Source organism: Passer domesticus, chromosome 2 (assembly GCF_036417665.1).
Source record: "Passer domesticus isolate bPasDom1 chromosome 2, bPasDom1.hap1, whole genome shotgun sequence".
NCBI lineage: Eukaryota > Metazoa > Chordata > Aves > Passeriformes > Passeridae > Passer > Passer domesticus.
This window is the reverse complement of record NC_087475.1, coordinates 98,665,697-98,683,939: the sequence shown is the minus strand read 5'-3', so window position 1 is coordinate 98,683,939 and position 18,243 is coordinate 98,665,697.

Genomic DNA, 18,243 nt, shown 5'->3' with positions numbered 1-18,243 from the left:
TGATGTTTTGCCAATTTTTTTGAATGTTTTGATCAGTTCAGGCTGGTTTTCTAATGTTTTGGCATCTTTTCAGAATGTTTTGATGAGTTTTGCGGGTCTAAATCATTTTGGCGGGTTTTCAGAATGTTTTGGTTGGTTTTGATTTGTTTTGATGATGTTTAGGTGGGTTTTCGGAATGTTTTGGTTGGGTTTTAGGATGTTTTGTATTCTCTTGAGTTGTTTTTATTGTGTTGGCAGTTTTGGAATATTTGGATTCCTTTTGGCGGGTTTTAAAATCTTTTGGCGGGTATTTGGAATGTTTTTTAATGGGTATTCGGAAGGTTTTGATTAGTTTTGACGGGTTTTGAAATATTTTGGCGGGTTTTTAGAAGGTTTAGATTTGTTTTGATTTGTTTTGATTCTGTTTAGCCCAGTTTTGGTGTGTTTGGATTAGCTTTGGTGGCCTTTATCATGTTTTGTCAGGTTTTTTCGAATGTATTGATCACTTCCGTCCGGTTTTCTATTTTGGCGGGTTTGAAAATATTTTTGGATTAGTTTTGGCGGGTTTGAAAATATTTTGGCTTTTTGCGCAGAGATGACGGTGCCGGTTGCGGTGCGCTCCGGGGCGCTCCTTCTGCGGAAAGACGCCTGGCAGCGGCACTTGGGACAGCTCCGCGTCTCCGTATTGTGCGTTTCTTGCCTTCTGCATCTCAGCAAAATGCTTTCCCACTAGGTCTAGCAAGGAGAAACTGTGGCAGCTGAGTAGATGTAGCCCGGCCCGCCCTTTGAAGATGACGAGTTCTTGGCATCTCAGAGCCTCAAGGGAAGAGCAAGGTTCTCTATGGTAGGCTGGGGCAGAACTAGCAGCAAGCAGAGCAAAGTTGTCCAAGAATAGCTTCCATTGGAATGCTAATGGCAATTGAAGAGGCAGGCCAGTGGCAAGCCACTAGCTTCTAGCAGTTTGAAAGTTGCAGACACAGTGCAGGTGTTGTGCGGCTTCCTTCTTGGCCTCCTAGAAGGTGCCGCGCTCTCCGTCTCTTGCTTGCCAATATGTTGCCGTGTTCCACTTGTTTTTTGGTTGGTTTTGAATTGTTTTGATGATGTTTTGGCGGGTTTTCGGAATGTTTTGGTGGTGTTTTAGAATGTTTTGTTTTCTCTTGTGTTGTTTATATTGTCTTGGCAGGTTTTGGAATGTTTGCATTCCTTTTGGCCGGTATTTGGAATATTTTGGCGGGTATTTGGAATGTTTTGGTTTGCTTTCATTTGTTTTGATTATGTTTTGGCAAGTTATTGAAAGTTTCGATCACTTCTGACTGGTTTGATAGTATTTTGGCATCTTTTCAGAATGTTTTGATCAGTTTTGGCGGGTTCTAAACTATTTTGTCGGGTTTTTGGAATGTTTCGGTTGGTTTTGATTTGTTTTTATGATGTTTAGGTGGGTTTTCGGAATGTTTTGGTTGGGTTTTCGGAATGTTTTGTATTCTCTTGAGTTGTTTTTATTGTGTTGACAGGTTTTGGAATGTTTGGATTCCTTTTGGCGGGTTTTAAAATCATTTGGCGGGTATTTGGAATGTTTTTTAATGGGTATTCGGAAGGTTTTGATTAGTTTTGACGGGTTTTGAAATATTTTGGCGGGTTTTTAGAAGGTTTAGATTTGTTTTGATTTGTTTTGATTCTGTTTAGCCCAGTTTTTGGTGTGTTTGGATTAGCTTTGGTGGGCTTTATCATGTTTTGTCAGGTTTTTTCGAATGTATTGATCACTTCTGTCAGGTTTTCTATTTTGGCGGGTTTAAAAATATTTTTGGATAAGTTTTGGTGGGTTTGAAAATATTTTGGCTTTTTGCGCAGAGATGACGGTGCCGGTTGCGGTGCGCTCCGGGGCGCTCCTTCTGCGGAAAGACGCCTAGGCAGCGGCACTTGGGACAGCTCCGCGTCTCCGTATTGTGCGTTTCTTGCCTTCTGCATCTCAGCAAAATGCTTTCCCACTAGGTCTAGCAAGGAGAAACTGTGGCAGCTGAGTAGATGTAGCCCGGCCCGCCCTTTGAAGTTGACAAGTTCTTGGCATCTCAGAGCCTCAAGGCAAGAGCAAGGTTCTCTATGGTAGGCTGGGGCAGAACTAGCAGCAAGCAGAGCAAAGTTGTCCAAGAATAGCTTCCATTGGAATGCTAATGGCAATTGAAGAGGCAGGCCAGTGGCAAGCCACTAGCTTCTAGCAGTTTGAAAGTTGCAGACACAGTGCAGGTGTTGTGCGGGTTCCTTCTTGGCCTCCTAGAAGGTGCCGCGTTCTCCGTCTCTTGCTTGCCAATATGTTGCCGTGTTCCTCTTATTTTTTGGTTGGTTTTGAATTGTTTTGATGATGTTTTGGCGGGTTTTCGGAATGTTTTGGTGGTGTTTTAGAATGTTTTGTTTTCTCTTGTGTTGTTTATATTGTCTTGGCAGGTTTTGGAATGTTTGGATTCCTTTTGGCCGGTATTTGGAATATTTTGGCGGGTATTTGGAATGTTTTGGTTTGCTTTCATTTGTTTTGATGATGTTTTGGCAAGTTATTGAAAGTTTCGATCACTTCAGACTGGTTTTCTAGTATTTTGGCATCTTTTCAGAATGTTTTGATCAGTTTTGGCGGGTTCTAAACTATTTTGTCGGGTTTTTGGAATGTTTCGGTTGGTTTTGATTTGTTTTTATGATGTTTTGGCCGGATTTCGGAATATTTTGGCTGGTTTTTGGAATGTTTCGGTTGGTTTTGATTTGTTTTTATGATGTTTTGCCAAGTTTTTTGAATGTTTTGATCAGTTCAGGCTGATTTTCTAATGTTTTGGCATCTTTTCAGAATGTTTTGATGAGTTTTGCGGGTCTAAATAATTTTGGCGGGTTTTCAGAATGTTTCGGTTGGTTTTGATTTGTTTTTATGATGTTTAGGTGGGTTTTCGGAATGTTTTGGTTGGGTTTTAGAATGTTTTGTATTCTCTTGAGTTGTTTTTATTGTGTTGGCAGGTTTTGGAATGTTTGGATTCCTTTTGGCGGGTTTTAAAATCTTTTGGCGGGTATTTGGAATGTTTTGGCGGGTATTCGGAAGGTTTTGATTAGTTTTGACGGGTTTTGAAATATTTTGGCGGGTTTTTAGAAGGTTTAGATTTGTTTTGATTTGTTTTGATTCTGTTTAGCCCAGTTTTGGTGTGTTTGGATTAGCTTTGGTGGGCTTGATCATGTTTTGTCAGGTTTTTTCGAATGTATTCATCACTTCCGTCCGGTTTTCTATTTCGGCGGGTTTGAAAATATTTTTGGATTAGTTTTGGCGGGTTTGAAAATATTTTGGCTTTTTGCGCAGAGATGACGGTGCCGGTTGCGGTGCGCTCCGGGGCGCTCCTTCTGCGGAAAGACGCCTGGCAGCGGCACTTGGGACAGCTCCGCGTCTCCGTATTCTGCGTTTCTTGCCTTCTGCATCTCAGCAAAATGCTTTCCCACTAGGTCTAGCAAGGAGAAACTGTGGCAGCTGAGTAGATGTAGCCCGGCCCGCCCTTTGAAGTTGACAAGTTCTTGGCATCTCAGAGCCTCAAGGCAAGAGCAAGGTTCTCTATGCTAGGCTGGGGCAGAACTAGCAGCAAGCAGAGCAAAGTTGTCCAAGAATAGCTTCCATTGGAATGCTAATGGCAATTGAAGAGGCAGGCCAGTGGCAAGCCACTAGCTTCTAGCAGTTTGAAAGTTGCAGACACAGTGCAGGTGTTGTGCGGCTTCCTTCTTGGCCTCCTAGAAGGTGCCGCGTTCTCCGTCTCTTGCTTGCCAATATGTTGCCGTGTTCCTCTTATTTTTTGGTTGGTTTTGATTTGTTTTGATGATGTTTTGGCGGGTTTTCGGAATGTTTTGGTGGTGTTTTAGAATGTTTTGTTTTCTCTTGTGTTGTTTTTATTGTCTTGGCAGGTTTTGGAATGTTTGCATTCCTTTTGGTGGGTTTTAAAATCTTTTGGCGGGTATTTGGAATGTTTTGGTTTGCTTTCATTTGTTTTGATGATGTTTTGGCAAGTTATTGAAAGTTTCGATCACTTCTGACTGGTTTGATAGTATTTTGGCATCTTTTCAGAATGTTTTGATCAGTATTGGCGGGTTCTAAACTATTTTGTCGGGTTTTTGGAATGTTTCGGTTGGTTTTGAATTGTTTTGATGATGTTTAGGTGGGTTTTCGGAATGTTTTGGTTGGGTTTTCGGAATGTTTTATATTCTCTTGAGTTGTTTTTATTGTGTTGGCAGGTTTTGGAATGTTTGGATTCCTTTTGGCGGGTTTTAAAATCTTTTGGCGGGTATTTGGAATGTTTTGGTTTGCTTTCATTTGTTTTGATGATGTTTTGGCAAGTTATTGAAAGTTTCGATCACTTCAGACTGGTTTTCTAGTATTTTGGCATCTTTTCAGAATGTTTTGATCAGTTTTGGCGGGTTCTAAACTATTTTGTCGGGTTTTTGGAATGTTTCGGTTGGTTTTGATTTGTTTTTATGATGTTTTGGCCGGATTTCAGAATATTTTGGCTGGTTTTTGGAATGTTTCGGTTGGTTTTGATTTGTATTTATGATGTTTTGCCAAGTTTTTTGAATGTTTTGATCAGTTCAGGCTGGTTTTCTAATGTTTTGGCATCTTTTCAGAATGTTTTGAAGAGTTTTGCGGGTCTAAATCATTTTGGCGGGTTTTCAGAATGTTTTGGTTGGTTTTGATTTGTTTTGATGATGTTTAGGTGGGTTTTCGGAATGTTTTGGTTGGGTTTTAGAATGTTTTGTATTCTCTTGAGTTGTTTTTATTGTGTTGGCAGTTTCGGAATGTTTGGATTTATTTTGGCGGGTTTTAAAATCTTTATGCGGGTATTTGGAATGTTTTTTAATGGGTATTCGGAAGGTTTTGATTAGTTTTGACGGGTTTTGAAATATTTTGGCGGGTTTTTAGAAGGTTTAGATTTGTTTTGATTTGTTTTGATTCTGTTTAGCCCAGTTTTGGTGTGTTTGGATTAGCTTTGGTGGGCTTTATCATGTTTTGTCAGGTTTTTTCGAATGTATTGATCACTTCCGTCAGGTTTTCTATTTTGGCGGGTTTGAAAATATTTTTGGATTAGTTTTGGCGGGTTTGAAAATATTTTGGCTTTTTGCGCAGAGATGACGGTGCCGGTTGCGGTGCGCTCCGGGGCGCTCCTTCTGCGGAAAGACGCCTGGCAGCGGCACTTGGGACAGCTCCGCGTCTCCGTATTCTGCGTTTCTTGCCTTCTGCATCTCAGCAAAATGCTTTCCCACTAGGTCTAGCAAGGAGAAACTGTGGCAGCTGAGTAGATGTAGCCCGGCCCGCCCTTTGAAGTTGACAAGTTCTTGGCATCTCAGAGCCTCAAGGCAAGAGCAAGGTTCTCTATGGTAGGCTGGGGCAGAACTAGCAGCAAGCAGAGCAAAGTTGTCCAAGAATAGCTTCCATTGGAATGCTAATGGCAATTGAAGAGGCAGGCCAGTGGCAAGCCACTAGCTTCTAGCAGTTTGAAAGTTGCAGACACAGTGCAGGTGTTGTGCGGGTTCCTTCTTGGCCTCCTAGAAGGTGCCGCGTTCTCCGTCTCTTGCTTGCCAATATGTTGCCGTGTTCCTCTTATTTTTTGGTTGGTTTTGAATTGTTTTGATGATGTTTTGGCGGGTTTTCGGAATGTTTTGGTGGTGTTTTAGAATGTTTTGTTTTCTCTTGTGTTGTTTATATTGTCTTGGCAGGTTTTGGAATGTTTGGATTCCTTTTGGCCGGTATTTGGAATATTTTGGCGGGTATTTGGAATGTTTTGGTTTGCTTTCATTTGTTTTGATGATGTTTTGGCAAGTTATTGAAAGTTTCGATCACTTCAGACTGGTTTTCTAGTATTTTGGCATCTTTTCAGAATGTTTTGATCAGTTTTGGCGGGTTCTAAACTATTTTGTCGGGTTTTTGGAATGTTTCGGTTGGTTTTGATTTGTTTTTATGATGTTTTGGCCGGATTTCGGAATATTTTGGCTGGTTTTTGGAATGTTTTGGTTGGTTTTGATTTGTTTTTATGATGTTTTGCCAATTTTTTTGAATGTTTTGATCAGTTCAGGCTGGTTTTCTAATGTTTTGGCATCTTTTCAGAATGTTTTGATGAGTTTTGCGGGTCTAAATCATTTTGGCGGGTTTTCAGAATGTTTTGGTTGGTTTTGATTTGTTTTTATGATGTTTAGGTGGGTTTTCGGAATGTTTTGGTTGGGTTTTAGAATGTTTTGTATTCTCTTGAGTTGTTTTTATTGTGTTGGCAGGTTTTGGAATGTTTGGATTCCTTTTGGCGGGTTTTAAAATCTTTTGGCGGGTATTTGGAATGTTTTGGTTTGCTTTCATTTGTTTTGATGATGTTTTGGCAAGTTATTGAAAGTTTCGATCACTTCAGACTGGTTTTCTAGTATTTTGGCATCTTTTCAGAATGTTTTGATCAGTTTTGGCGGGTTCTAAACTATTTTGTCGGGTTTTTGGAATGTTTCGGTTGGTTTTGATTTGTTTTTATGATGTTTTGGCCGGATTTCGGAATATTTTGGCTGGTTTTTGGAATGTTTCGGTTGGTTTTGATTTGTATTTATGATGTTTTGCCAAGTTTTTTGAATGTTTTGATCAGTTCAGGCTGGTTTTCTAATGTTTTGGCATCTTTTCAGAATGTTTTGATGAGTTTTGCGGGTCTAAATCATTTTGGCGGGTTTTCAGAATGTTTTGGTTGGTTTTGATTTGTTTTGATGATGTTTAGGTGGGTTTTCGGAATGTTTTGGTTGGGTTTTAGGATGTTTTGTATTCTCTTGAGTTGTTTTTATTGTGTTGGCAGTTTTGGAATATTTGGATTCCTTTTGGCGGGTTTTAAAATCTTTTGGCGGGTATTTGGAATGTTTTTTAATGGGTATTCGGAAGGTTTTGATTAGTTTTGACGGGTTTTGAAATATTTTGGCGGGTTTTTAGAAGGTTTAGATTTGTTTTGATTTGTTTTGATTCTGTTTAGCCCAGTTTTGGTGTGTTTGGATTAGCTTTGGTGGCCTTTATCATGTTTTGTCAGGTTTTTTCGAATGTATTGATCACTTCCGTCCGGTTTTCTATTTTGGCGGGTTTGAAAATATTTTTGGATTAGTTTTGGCGGGTTTGAAAATATTTTGGCTTTTTGCGCAGAGATGACGGTGCCGGTTGCGGTGCGCTCCGGGGCGCTCCTTCTGCGGAAAGACGCCTGGCAGCGGCACTTGGGACAGCTCCGCGTCTCCGTATTGTGCGTTTCTTGCCTTCTGCATCTCAGCAAAATGCTTTCCCACTAGGTCTAGCAAGGAGAAACTGTGCCAGCTGAGTAGATGTAGCCCGGCCCGCCCTTTGAAGATGACGAGTTCTTGGCATCTCAGAGCCTCAAGGGAAGAGCAAGGTTCTCTATGGTAGGCTGGGGCAGAACTAGCAGCAAGCAGAGCAAAGTTGTCCAAGAATAGCTTCCATTGGAATGCTAATGGCAATTGAAGAGGCAGGCCAGTGGCAAGCCACTAGCTTCTAGCAGTTTGAAAGTTGCAGACACAGTGCAGGTGTTGTGCGGCTTCCTTCTTGGCCTCCTAGAAGGTGCCGCGCTCTCCGTCTCTTGCTTGCCAATATGTTGCCGTGTTCCACTTGTTTTTTGGTTGGTTTTGAATTGTTTTGATGATGTTTTGGCGGGTTTTCGGAATGTTTTGGTGGTGTTTTAGAATGTTTTGTTTTCTCTTGTGTTGTTTATATTGTCTTGGCAGGTTTTGGAATGTTTGCATTCCTTTTGGCCGGTATTTGGAATATTTTGGCGGGTATTTGGAATGTTTTGGTTTGCTTTCATTTGTTTTGATTATGTTTTGGCAAGTTATTGAAAGTTTCGATCACTTCTGACTGGTTTTCTAGTATTTTGGCATCTTTTCAGAATGTTTTGATCAGTTTTGGCGGGTTCTAAACTATTTTGTCGGGTTTTTGGAATGTTTCGGTTGGTTTTGATTTGTTTTTATGATGTTTAGGTGGGTTTTCGGAATGTTTTGGTTGGGTTTTCGGAATGTTTTGTATTCTCTTGAGTTGTTTTTATTGTGTTGGCAGGTTTTGGAATGTTTGGATTCCTTTTGGCGGGTTTTAAAATCTTTTGGCGGGTATTTGGAATGTTTTTTAATGGGTATTCGGAAGGTTTTGATTAGTTTTGACGGGTTTTGAAATATTTTGGCGGGTTTTTAGAAGGTTTCGATTTGTTTTGATTTGTTTTGATTCTGTTTAGCCCAGTTTTTGGTGTGTTTGGATTAGCTTTGGTGGGCTTTATCATGTTTTGTCAGGTTTTTTCGAATGTATTGATCACTTCTGTCAGGTTTTCTATTTTGGCGGGTTTAAAAATATTTTTGGATAAGTTTTGGTGGGTTTGAAAATATTTTGGCTTTTTGCGCAGAGATGACGGTGCCGGTTGCGGTGCGCTCCGGGGCGCTCCTTCTGCGGAAAGACGCCTAGGCAGCGGCACTTGGGACAGCTCCGCGTCTCCGTATTGTGCGTTTCTTGCCTTCTGCATCTCAGCAAAATGCTTTCCCACTAGGTCTAGCAAGGAGAAACTGTGGCAGCTGAGTAGATGTAGCCCGGCCCGCCCTTTGAAGTTGACAAGTTCTTGGCATCTCAGAGCCTCAAGGCAAGAGCAAGGTTCTCTATGGTAGGCTGGGGCAGAACTAGCAGCAAGCAGAGCAAAGTTGTCCAAGAATAGCTTCCATTGGAATGCTAATGGCAATTGAAGAGGCAGGCCAGTGGCAAGCCACTAGCTTCTAGCAGTTTGAAAGTTGCAGACACAGTGCAGGTGTTGTGCGGCTTCCTTCTTGGCCTCCTAGAAGGTGCCGCGCTCTCCGTCTCTTGCTTGCCAATATGTTGCCGTGTTCCACTTGTTTTTTGGTTGGTTTTGAATTGTTTTGATGATGTTTTGGCGGGTTTTCGGAATGTTTTGGTGGTGTTTTAGAATGTTTTGTTTTCTCTTGTGTTGTTTATATTGTCTTGGCAGGTTTTGGAATGTTTGGATTCCTTTTGGCCGGTATTTGGAATATTTTGGCGGGTATTTGGAATGTTTTGGTTTGCTTTCATTTGTTTTGATTATGTTTTGGCAAGTTATTGAAAGTTTCGATCACTTCAGACTGGTTTTCTAGTATTTTGGCATCTTTTCAGAATGTTTTGATCAGTTTTGGCGGGTTCTAAACTATTTTGTCGGGTTTTTGGAATGTTTCGGTTGGTTTTGATTTGTTTTTATGATGTTTTGGCCGGATTTCGGAATATTTTGGCTGGTTTTTGGAATGTTTCGGTTGGTTTTGATTTGTTTTTATGATGTTTTGCCAAGTTTTTTGAATGTTTTGATCAGTTCAGGCTGATTTTCTAATGTTTTGGCATCTTTTCAGAATGTTTTGATGAGTTTTGCGGGTCTAAATCATTTTGGCGGGTTTTCAGAATGTTTCGGTTGGTTTTGATTTGTTTTTATGATGTTTAGGTGGGTTTTCGGAATGTTTTGGTTGGGTTTTAGAATGTTTTGTATTCTCTTGAGTTGTTTTTATTGTGTTGGCAGGTTTTGGAATGTTTGGATTCCTTTTGGCGGGTTTTAAAATCTTTTGGCGGGTATTTGGAATGTTTTGGCGGGTATTCGGAAGGTTTTGATTAGTTTTGACGGGTTTTGAAATATTTTGGCGGGTTTTTAGAAGGTTTAGATTTGTTTTGATTTGTTTTGATTCTGTTTAGCCCAGTTTTGGTGTGTTTGGATTAGCTTTGGTGGGCTTGATCATGTTTTGTCAGGTTTTTTCGAATGTATTGATCACTTCCGTCCGGTTTTCTATTTTGGCGGGTTTGAAAATATTTTTGGATTAGTTTTGGCGGGTTTGAAAATATTTTGGCTTTTTGCGCAGAGATGACGGTGCCGGTTGCGGTGCGCTCCGGGGCGCTCCTTCTGCGGAAAGACGCCTGGCAGCGGCACTTGGGACAGCTCCGCGTCTCCGTATTCTGCGTTTCTTGCCTTCTGCATCTCAGCAAAATGCTTTCCCACTAGGTCTAGCAAGGAGAAACTGTGGCAGCTGAGTAGATGTAGCCCGGCCCGCCCTTTGAAGTTGACAAGTTCTTGGCATCTCAGAGCCTCAAGGCAAGAGCAAGGTTCTCTATGCTAGGCTGGGGCAGAACTAGCAGCAAGCAGAGCAAAGTTGTCCAAGAATAGCTTCCATTGGAATGCTAATGGCAATTGAAGAGGCAGGCCAGTGGCAAGCCACTAGCTTCTAGCAGTTTGAAAGTTGCAGACACAGTGCAGGTGTTGTGCGGCTTCCTTCTTGGCCTCCTAGAAGGTGCCGCGTTCTCCGTCTCTTGCTTGCCAATATGTTGCCGTGTTCCTCTTATTTTTTGGTTGGTTTTGATTTGTTTTGATGATGTTTTGGCGGGTTTTCGGAATGTTTTGGTGGTGTTTTAGAATGTTTTGTTTTCTCTTGTGTTGTTTATATTGTCTTGGCAGGTTTTGGAATGTTTGGATTCCTTTTGGCGGGTTTTAAAATCTTTTGGCGGGTATTTGGAATGTTTTGGTTTGCTTTCATTTGTTTTGATGATGTTTTGGCAAGTTATTGAAAGTTTCGATCACTTCTGACTGGTTTGATAGTATTTTGGCATCTTTTCAGAATGTTTTGATCAGTATTGGCGGGTTCTAAACTATTTTGTCGGGTTTTTGGAATGTTTCGGTTGGTTTTGAATTGTTTTGATGATGTTTAGGTGGGTTTTCGGAATGTTTTGGTTGGTTTTCGGAATGTTTTGTATTCTCTTGAGTTGTTTTTATTGTGTTGGCAGGTTTTGGAATGTTTGGATTCCTTTTGGCGGGTTTTAAAATCTTTTGGCGGGTATTTGGAATGTTTTGGTTTGCTTTCATTTGTTTTGATGATGTTTTGGCAAGTTATTGAAAGTTTCGATCACTTCAGACTGGTTTTCTAGTATTTTGGCATCTTTTCAGAATGTTTTGATCAGTTTTGGCGGGTTCTAAACTATTTTGTCGGGTTTTTGGAATGTTTCGGTTGGTTTTGATTTGTTTTTATGATGTTTTGGCCGGATTTCAGAATATTTTGGCTGGTTTTTGGAATGTTTCGGTTGGTTTTGATTTGTATTTATGATGTTTTGCCAAGTTTTTTGAATGTTTTGATCAGTTCAGGCTGGTTTTCTAATGTTTTGGCATCTTTTCAGAATGTTTTGAAGAGTTTTGCGGGTCTAAATCATTTTGGCGGGTTTTCAGAATGTTTTGGTTGGTTTTGATTTGTTTTGATGATGTTTAGGTGGGTTTTCGGAATGTTTTGGTTGGGTTTTAGAATGTTTTGTATTCTCTTGAGTTGTTTTTATTGTGTTGGCAGTTTCGGAATGTTTGGATTTATTTTGGCGGGTTTTAAAATCTTTATGCGGGTATTTGGAATGTTTTTTAATGGGTATTCGGAAGGTTTTGATTAGTTTTGACGGGTTTTGAAATATTTTGGCGGGTTTTTAGAAGGTTTAGATTTGTTTTGATTTGTTTTGATTCTGTTTAGCCCAGTTTTGGTGTGTTTGGATTAGCTTTGGTGGGCTTTATCATGTTTTGTCAGGTTTTTTCGAATGTATTGATCACTTCCGTCAGGTTTTCTATTTTGGCGGGTTTGAAAATATTTTTGGATTAGTTTTGGCGGGTTTGAAAATATTTTGGCTTTTTGCGCAGAGATGACGGTGCCGGTTGCGGTGCGCTCCGGGGCGCTCCTTCTGCGGAAAGACGCCTGGCAGCGGCACTTGGGACAGCTCCGCGTCTCCGTATTGTGCGTTTCTTGCCTTCTGCATCTCAGCAAAATGCTTTCCCACTAGGTCTAGCAAGGAGAAACTGTGGCAGCTGAGTAGATGTAGCCCGGCCCGCCCTTTGAAGTTGACAAGTTCTTGGCATCTCAGAGCCTCAAGGCAAGAGCAAGGTTATCTATGGTAGGCTGGGGCAGAACTAGCAGCAAGCAGAGCAAAGTTGTCCAAGAATAGCTTCCATTGGAATGCTAATGGCAATTGAAGAGGCAGGCCAGTGGCAAGCCACTAGCTTCTAGCAGTTTGAAAGTTGCAGACACAGTGCAGGTGTTGTGCGGCTTCCTTCTTGGCCTCCTAGAAGGTGCCGCGTTCTCCGTCTCTTGCTTGCCAATATGTTGCCGTGTTCCTCTTGTTTTTTGGTTGGTTTTGAATTGTTTTGATGATGTTTTGGCGGGTTTTCGGAATGTTTTGGTGGTGTTTTAGAATGTTTTGTTTTCTCTTGTGTTGTTTATATTGTCTTGGCAGGTTTTGGAATGTTTGGATTCCTTTTGGCCGGTATTTGGAATATTTTGGCGGGTATTTGGAATGTTTTGGTTTGCTTTCATTTGTTTTGATGATGTTTTGGCAAGTTATTGAAAGTTTCGATCACTTCAGACTGGTTTTCTAGTATTTTGGCATCTTTTCAGAATGTTTTGATCAGTTTTGGCGGGTTCTAAACTATTTTGTCGGGTTTTTGGAATGTTTCGGTTGGTTTTGATTTGTTTTTATGATGTTTTGGCCGGATTTCAGAATATTTTGGCTGGTTTTTGGAATGTTTCGGTTGGTTTTGATTTGTTTTTATGATGTTTTGCCAAGTTTTTTGAATGTTTTGATCAGTTCAGGCTGGTTTTCTAATGTTTTGGCATCTTTTCAGAATGTTTTGATGAGTTTTGCGGGTCTAAATCATTTTGGCGGGTTTTCAGAATGTTTCGGTTGGTTTTGATTTGTTTTTATGATGTTTAGGTGGGTTTTCGGAATGTTTTGGTTGGGTTTTAGAATGTTTTGTATTCTCTTGAGTTGTTTTTATTGTGTTGGCAGGTTTTGGAATGTTTGGATTCATTTTGGCGGGTTTTAAAATCTTTTGGCGGGTATTTGGAATGTTTTTTAATGGGTATTCGGAAGGTTTTGATTAGTTTTGACGGGTTTTGAAATATTTTGGCCGGTTTTTAGAAGTTTTAGATTTGTTTTGATTTGTTTTGATTCTGTTTAGCCCAGTTTTTGGTGTGTTTGGATTAGCTTTGGTGGGCTTTATCATGTTTTGTCAGGTTTTTTCGAATGTATTGATCACTTCTGTCAGGTTTTCTATTTTGGCGGGTTTGAAAATATTTTTGGATTAGTTTTGGCGGGTTTGAAAATATTTTGGCTTTTTGCGCAGAGATGACGGTGCCGGTTGCGGTGCGCTCCGGGGCGCTCCTTCTGCGGAAAGACGCCTGGCAGCGGCACTTGGGACAGCTCCGCGTCTCCGTATTCTGCGTTTCTTGCCTTCTGCATCTCAGCAAAATGCTTTCCCACTAGGTCTAGCAAGGAGAAACTGTGGCAGCTGAGTAGATGTAGCCCGGCCCGCCCTTTGAAGATGACAAGTTCTTGGCATCTCAGAGCCTCAAGGGAAGAGCAAGGTTCTCTATGGTAGGCTGGGGCAGAACTAGCAGCAAGCAGAGCAAGGTTGTCCAAGAATAGCTTCCATTGGAATGCTAATGGCAATTGAAGAGGCAGGCCAGTGGCAAGCCACTAGCTTCTAGCAGTTTGAAAGTTGCAGACACAGTGCAGGTGTTGTGCGGCTTCCTTCTTGGCCTCCTAGAAGGTGCCGCGTTCTCCGTCTCTTGCTTGCCAATATGTTGCCGTGTTCCTCTTATTTTTTGGTTGGTTTTGAATTGTTTTGATGATGTTTTGGCGGGTTTTCGGAATGTTTTGGTGGTGTTTTAGAATGTTTTGTTTTCTCTTGTGTTGTTTATATTGTCTTGGCAGGTTTTGGAATGTTTGGATTCCTTTTGGCGGGTTTTAAAATCTTTTGGCGGGTATTTGGAATGTTTTGGTTTGCTTTCATTTGTTTTGATTATGTTTTGGCAAGTTATTGAAAGTTTCGATCACTTCAGACTGGTTTGATAGTATTTTGGCATCTTTTCAGAATGTTTTGATCAGTTTTGGCGGGTTCTAAACTATTTTGTCAGGTTTTTGGAATGTTTCGGTTGGTTTTGATTTGTTTTTATGATGTTTTGGCCGGATTTCAGAATATTTTGGCTGGTTTTTGGAATGTTTCGGTTGGTTTTGATTTCTATTTATGATGTTTTGCCAATTTTTTTGAATGTTTTGATCAGTTCAGGCTGGTTTTCTAATGTTTTGGCATCTTTTCAGAATGTTTTGATGAGTTTTGCGGGTCTAAATCATTTTGGCGGGTTTTCAGAATGTTTTGGTTGGTTTTGATTTGTTTTGATGATGTTTAGGTGGGTTTTCGGAATGTTTTGGTTGGGTTTTAGGATGTTTTGTATTCTCTTGAGTTGTTTTTATTGTGTTGGCAGTTTTGGAATATTTGGATTCCTTTTGGCGGGTTTTAAAATCTTTTGGCGGGTATTTGGAATGTTTTTTAATGGGTATTCGGAAGGTTTTGATTAGTTTTGACGGGTTTTGAAATATTTTGGCGGGTTTTTAGAAGATTTAGATTTGTTTTGATTTGTTTTGATTCTGTTTAGCCCAGTTTTTGGTGTGTTTGGATTAGCTTTGGTGGGCTTTATCATGTTTTGTCAGGTTTTTTCGAATGTATTGATCACTTCCGTCCGGTTTTCTATTTTGGCGGGTTTGAAAATATTTTTGGATTAGTTTTGGCGGGTTTGAAAATATTTTGGCTTTTTGCGCAGAGATGACGGTGCCGGTTGCGGTGCGCTCCGGGGCGCTCCTTCTGCGGAAAGATGCCTGGCAGCGGCACTTGGGACAGCTCCGCGTCTCCGTATTCTGCGTTTCTTGCCTTCTGCATCTCAGCAAAATGCTTTCCCACTAGGTCTAGCAAGGAGAAACTGTGGCAGCTGAGTAGATGTAGCCCGGCCCGCCCTTTGAAGTTGACAAGTTCTTGGCATCTCAGAGCCTCAAGGCAAGAGCAAGGTTCTCTATGGTAGGCTGGGGCAGAACTAGCAGCAAGCAGAGCAAAGTTGTCCAAGAATAGCTTCCATTGGAATGCTAATGGCAATTGAAGAGGCAGGCCAGTGGCAAGCCACTAGCTTCTAGCAGTTTGAAAGTTGCAGACACAGTGCAGGTGTTGTGCGGCTTCCTTCTTGGCCTCCTAGAAGGTGCCGCACTCTCCGTCTCTTGCTTGCCAATATGTTGCCGTGTTCCTCTTATTTTTTGGTTGGTTTTGAATTGTTTTGATGATGTTTTGGCGGGTTTTCGGAATGTTTTGGTGGTGTTTTAGAATGTGTTGTTTTCTCTTGTGTTGTTTATATTTTCTTGGCAGGTTTTGGAATGTTTGGATTCCTTTTGGCGGGTTTTAAAATCTTTTGGCGGGTATTTGGAATGTTTTGGTTTGCTTTCATTTGTTTTGATGATGTTTTGGCAAGTTATTGAAAGTTTCGATCACTTCAGACTGGTTTTCTAGTATTTTGGCATCTTTTCAGAATGTTTTGATCAGTTTTGGCGGGTTCTAAACTATTTTGTTGGGTTTTTGCAATGTTTTGGTTGGTTTTGATTTGTTTTTATGATGTATTGCCAAGTTTTTTGAATGTTTTGATCAGTTCAGGCTGGTTTTCTAATGTTTTGGCATCTTTTCAGAATGTTTTGATGAGTTTTGCGGGTCTAAATCATTTTGGCGGGTTTTCAAAATGTTTTGGTTGGTTTTGATTTGTTTTTATGATGTTTAGGTGGGTTTTCGGAATGTTTTGGTTGGGTTTTAGAATGTTTTGTATTCTCTTGAGTTGTTTTTATTGTGTTGGCAGGTTTTGGAATGTTTGGATTCCTTTTGGCAGGTTTTAAAATCTTTTGGCGGGTATTTGGAATGTTTTTTAATGGGTATTCGGAATGTTTTGATTAGTTTTGACGGGTTTTGAAATATTTTGGCGGGTTTTTAGAAGGTTTAGATTTGTTTTGATTTGTTTTGATTCTGTTTAGCCCAGTTTTTGGTGTGTTTGGATTAGCTTTGGTGGGCTTGATCATGTTTTGTCAGGTTTTTTCGAATGTATTGATGACTTCTGTCTGGTTTTCTATTTTGGCGGGTTTGAAAATATTTTTGGATTAGTTTTGGCGGGTTTGAAAATATTTTGGCTCTTTGCGCAGAGATGACGGTGCCGGTTGCGGTGCGCTCCGGAGCGCTCCTTCTGCGGAAAGACGCCTAGGCAGCGGCACTTGGGACAGCTCCGCATCTCCGTATTGTGCGTTTCTTGCCTTCTGCATCTCAGCAAAATGCTTTCCCACTAGGTCTAGCAAGGAGAAACTGTGGCAGCTGAGTAGATGTAGCCCGGCCCGCCCTTTGAAGATGACAAGTTCTTGGCATCTCAGAGCCTCAAGGGAAGAGCAAGGTTCTCTATGGTAGGCTGGGGCAGAACTAGCAGCATGCAGAGCAAAGTTGTCCAAGAATAGCTTCCATTGGAATGCTAATGGCAATTGAAGAGGCAGGCCAGTGGCAAGCCACTAGCTTCTAGCAGTTTGAAAGTTGCAGACACAGTGCAGGTGTTGTGCGGCTTCCTTCTTGGCCTCCTAGAAGGTGCCGCACTCTCCGTCTCTTGCTTGCCAATATGTTGCCGTGTTCCTCTTATTTTTTGGTTGGTTTTGAATTGTTTTGATGATGTTTTGGCGGGTTTTCGGAATGTTTTGGTGGTGTTTTAGAATGTTTTGTTTTCTCTTGTGTTGTTTATATTTTCTTGGCAGGTTTTGGAACATTTGGATTCATTTTGGCGGGTTTTAAAATCTTTTGGCGGGTATTTGGAATGTTTTGGTTTGCTTTCATTTGTTTTGATGATGTTTTGGCAAGTTATTGAAAGTTTCGATCACTTCTGACTGGTTTGATAGTATTTTGGCATCTTTTCAGAATGTTTTGATCAGTTTTGGCGGGTTCTAAACTATTTTGTTGGGTTTTTGCAATGTTTTGGTTGGTTTTGATTTGTTTTTATGATGTTTAGGTGGGTTTTCGGAATGTTTTGGTTGGGTTTTAGAATGTTTTGAATTCTCTTGAGTTGTTTTTATTGTGTTGGCAGGTTTTGGAATGTTTGGATTCATTTTGGCGGGTTTTAAAATCTTTTGGCGGGTATTTGGAATGTTTTTTAATGGGTATTCGGAAAGTTTTGATTAGTTTTGACGGGTTTTGAAATATTTTGGCGGGTTTTTAGAAGTTTTAGATTTGTTTTGATTTGTTTTGATTCTGTTTAGCCCAGTTTTTGGTGTGTTTGGATTAGCTTTGGTGGGCTTGATCATGTTTTTTCAGGTTTTTTCGAATGTATTGATCACTTCTGTCTGGTTTTCTATTTTGGCGGGTTTGAAAATATTTTTGGATTAGTTTTGGCGGATTTTAAAATATTTTGGCTCTTTGCGCAGAGATGACGGTGCCGGTTGCGGTGCGCTCCGGGGCGCTCCTTCTGCGGAAAGACGCCTAGGCAGCGGCACTTGGGACAGCTCCGCATCTCCGTATTGTGCGTTTCTTGCCTTCTGCATCTCAGCAAAATGCTTTCCCACTAGGTCTAGCAAGGAGAAACTGTGGCAGCTGAGTAGATGTAGCCCGGCCCGCCCTTTGAAGATGACAAGTTCTTGGCATCTCAGAGCCTCAAGGGAAGAGCAAGGTTCTCTATGGTAGGCTGGGGCAGAACTAGCAGCAAGCAGAGCAAAGTTGTCCAAGAATAGCTTCCATTGGAATGCTAATGGCAATTGAAGAGGCAGGCCAGTGGCAAGCCACTAGCTTCTAGCAGTTTGAAAGTTGCAGACACAGTGCAGGTGTTGTGCGGCTTCCTTCTTGGCCTCCTAGAAGGTGCCGCGTTCTCCGTCTCTTGCTTGCCAATATGTTGCCGTGTTCCTCTTATTTTTTGGTTGGTTTTGATTTGTTTTTATGATGTTTTGGCGGGTTTTCGGAATGTTTTGGTGGTGTTTTAGAATGTTTTGTTTTCTCTTGTGTTGTTTTTATTGTCTTGGCAGGTTTTGGAATGTTTGCATTCCTTTTGGCGGGTTTTAAAATCTTTTGGCGGGTATTTGGAATGTTTTGGTTTGCTTTCATTTGTTTTGATTATGTTTTGGCAAGTTATTGAAAGTTTCGATCACTTCTGACTGGTTTGATAGTATTTTGGCATCTTTTCAGAATGTTTTGATCAGTTTTGGCAGGTTCTAAACTATTTTGTTGGGTTTTTGCAATGTTTTGGTTGGTTTTGATTTGTTTTTATGATGTTTTGGTGGGTTTTCGGAATGTTTTGGTTGGGTTTTAGAATGTTTTGAATTCTCTTGAGTTGTTTTTATTGTGTTGGCAGGTTTTGGAATGTTTGGATTCATTTTGGCGGGTTTTAAAATCT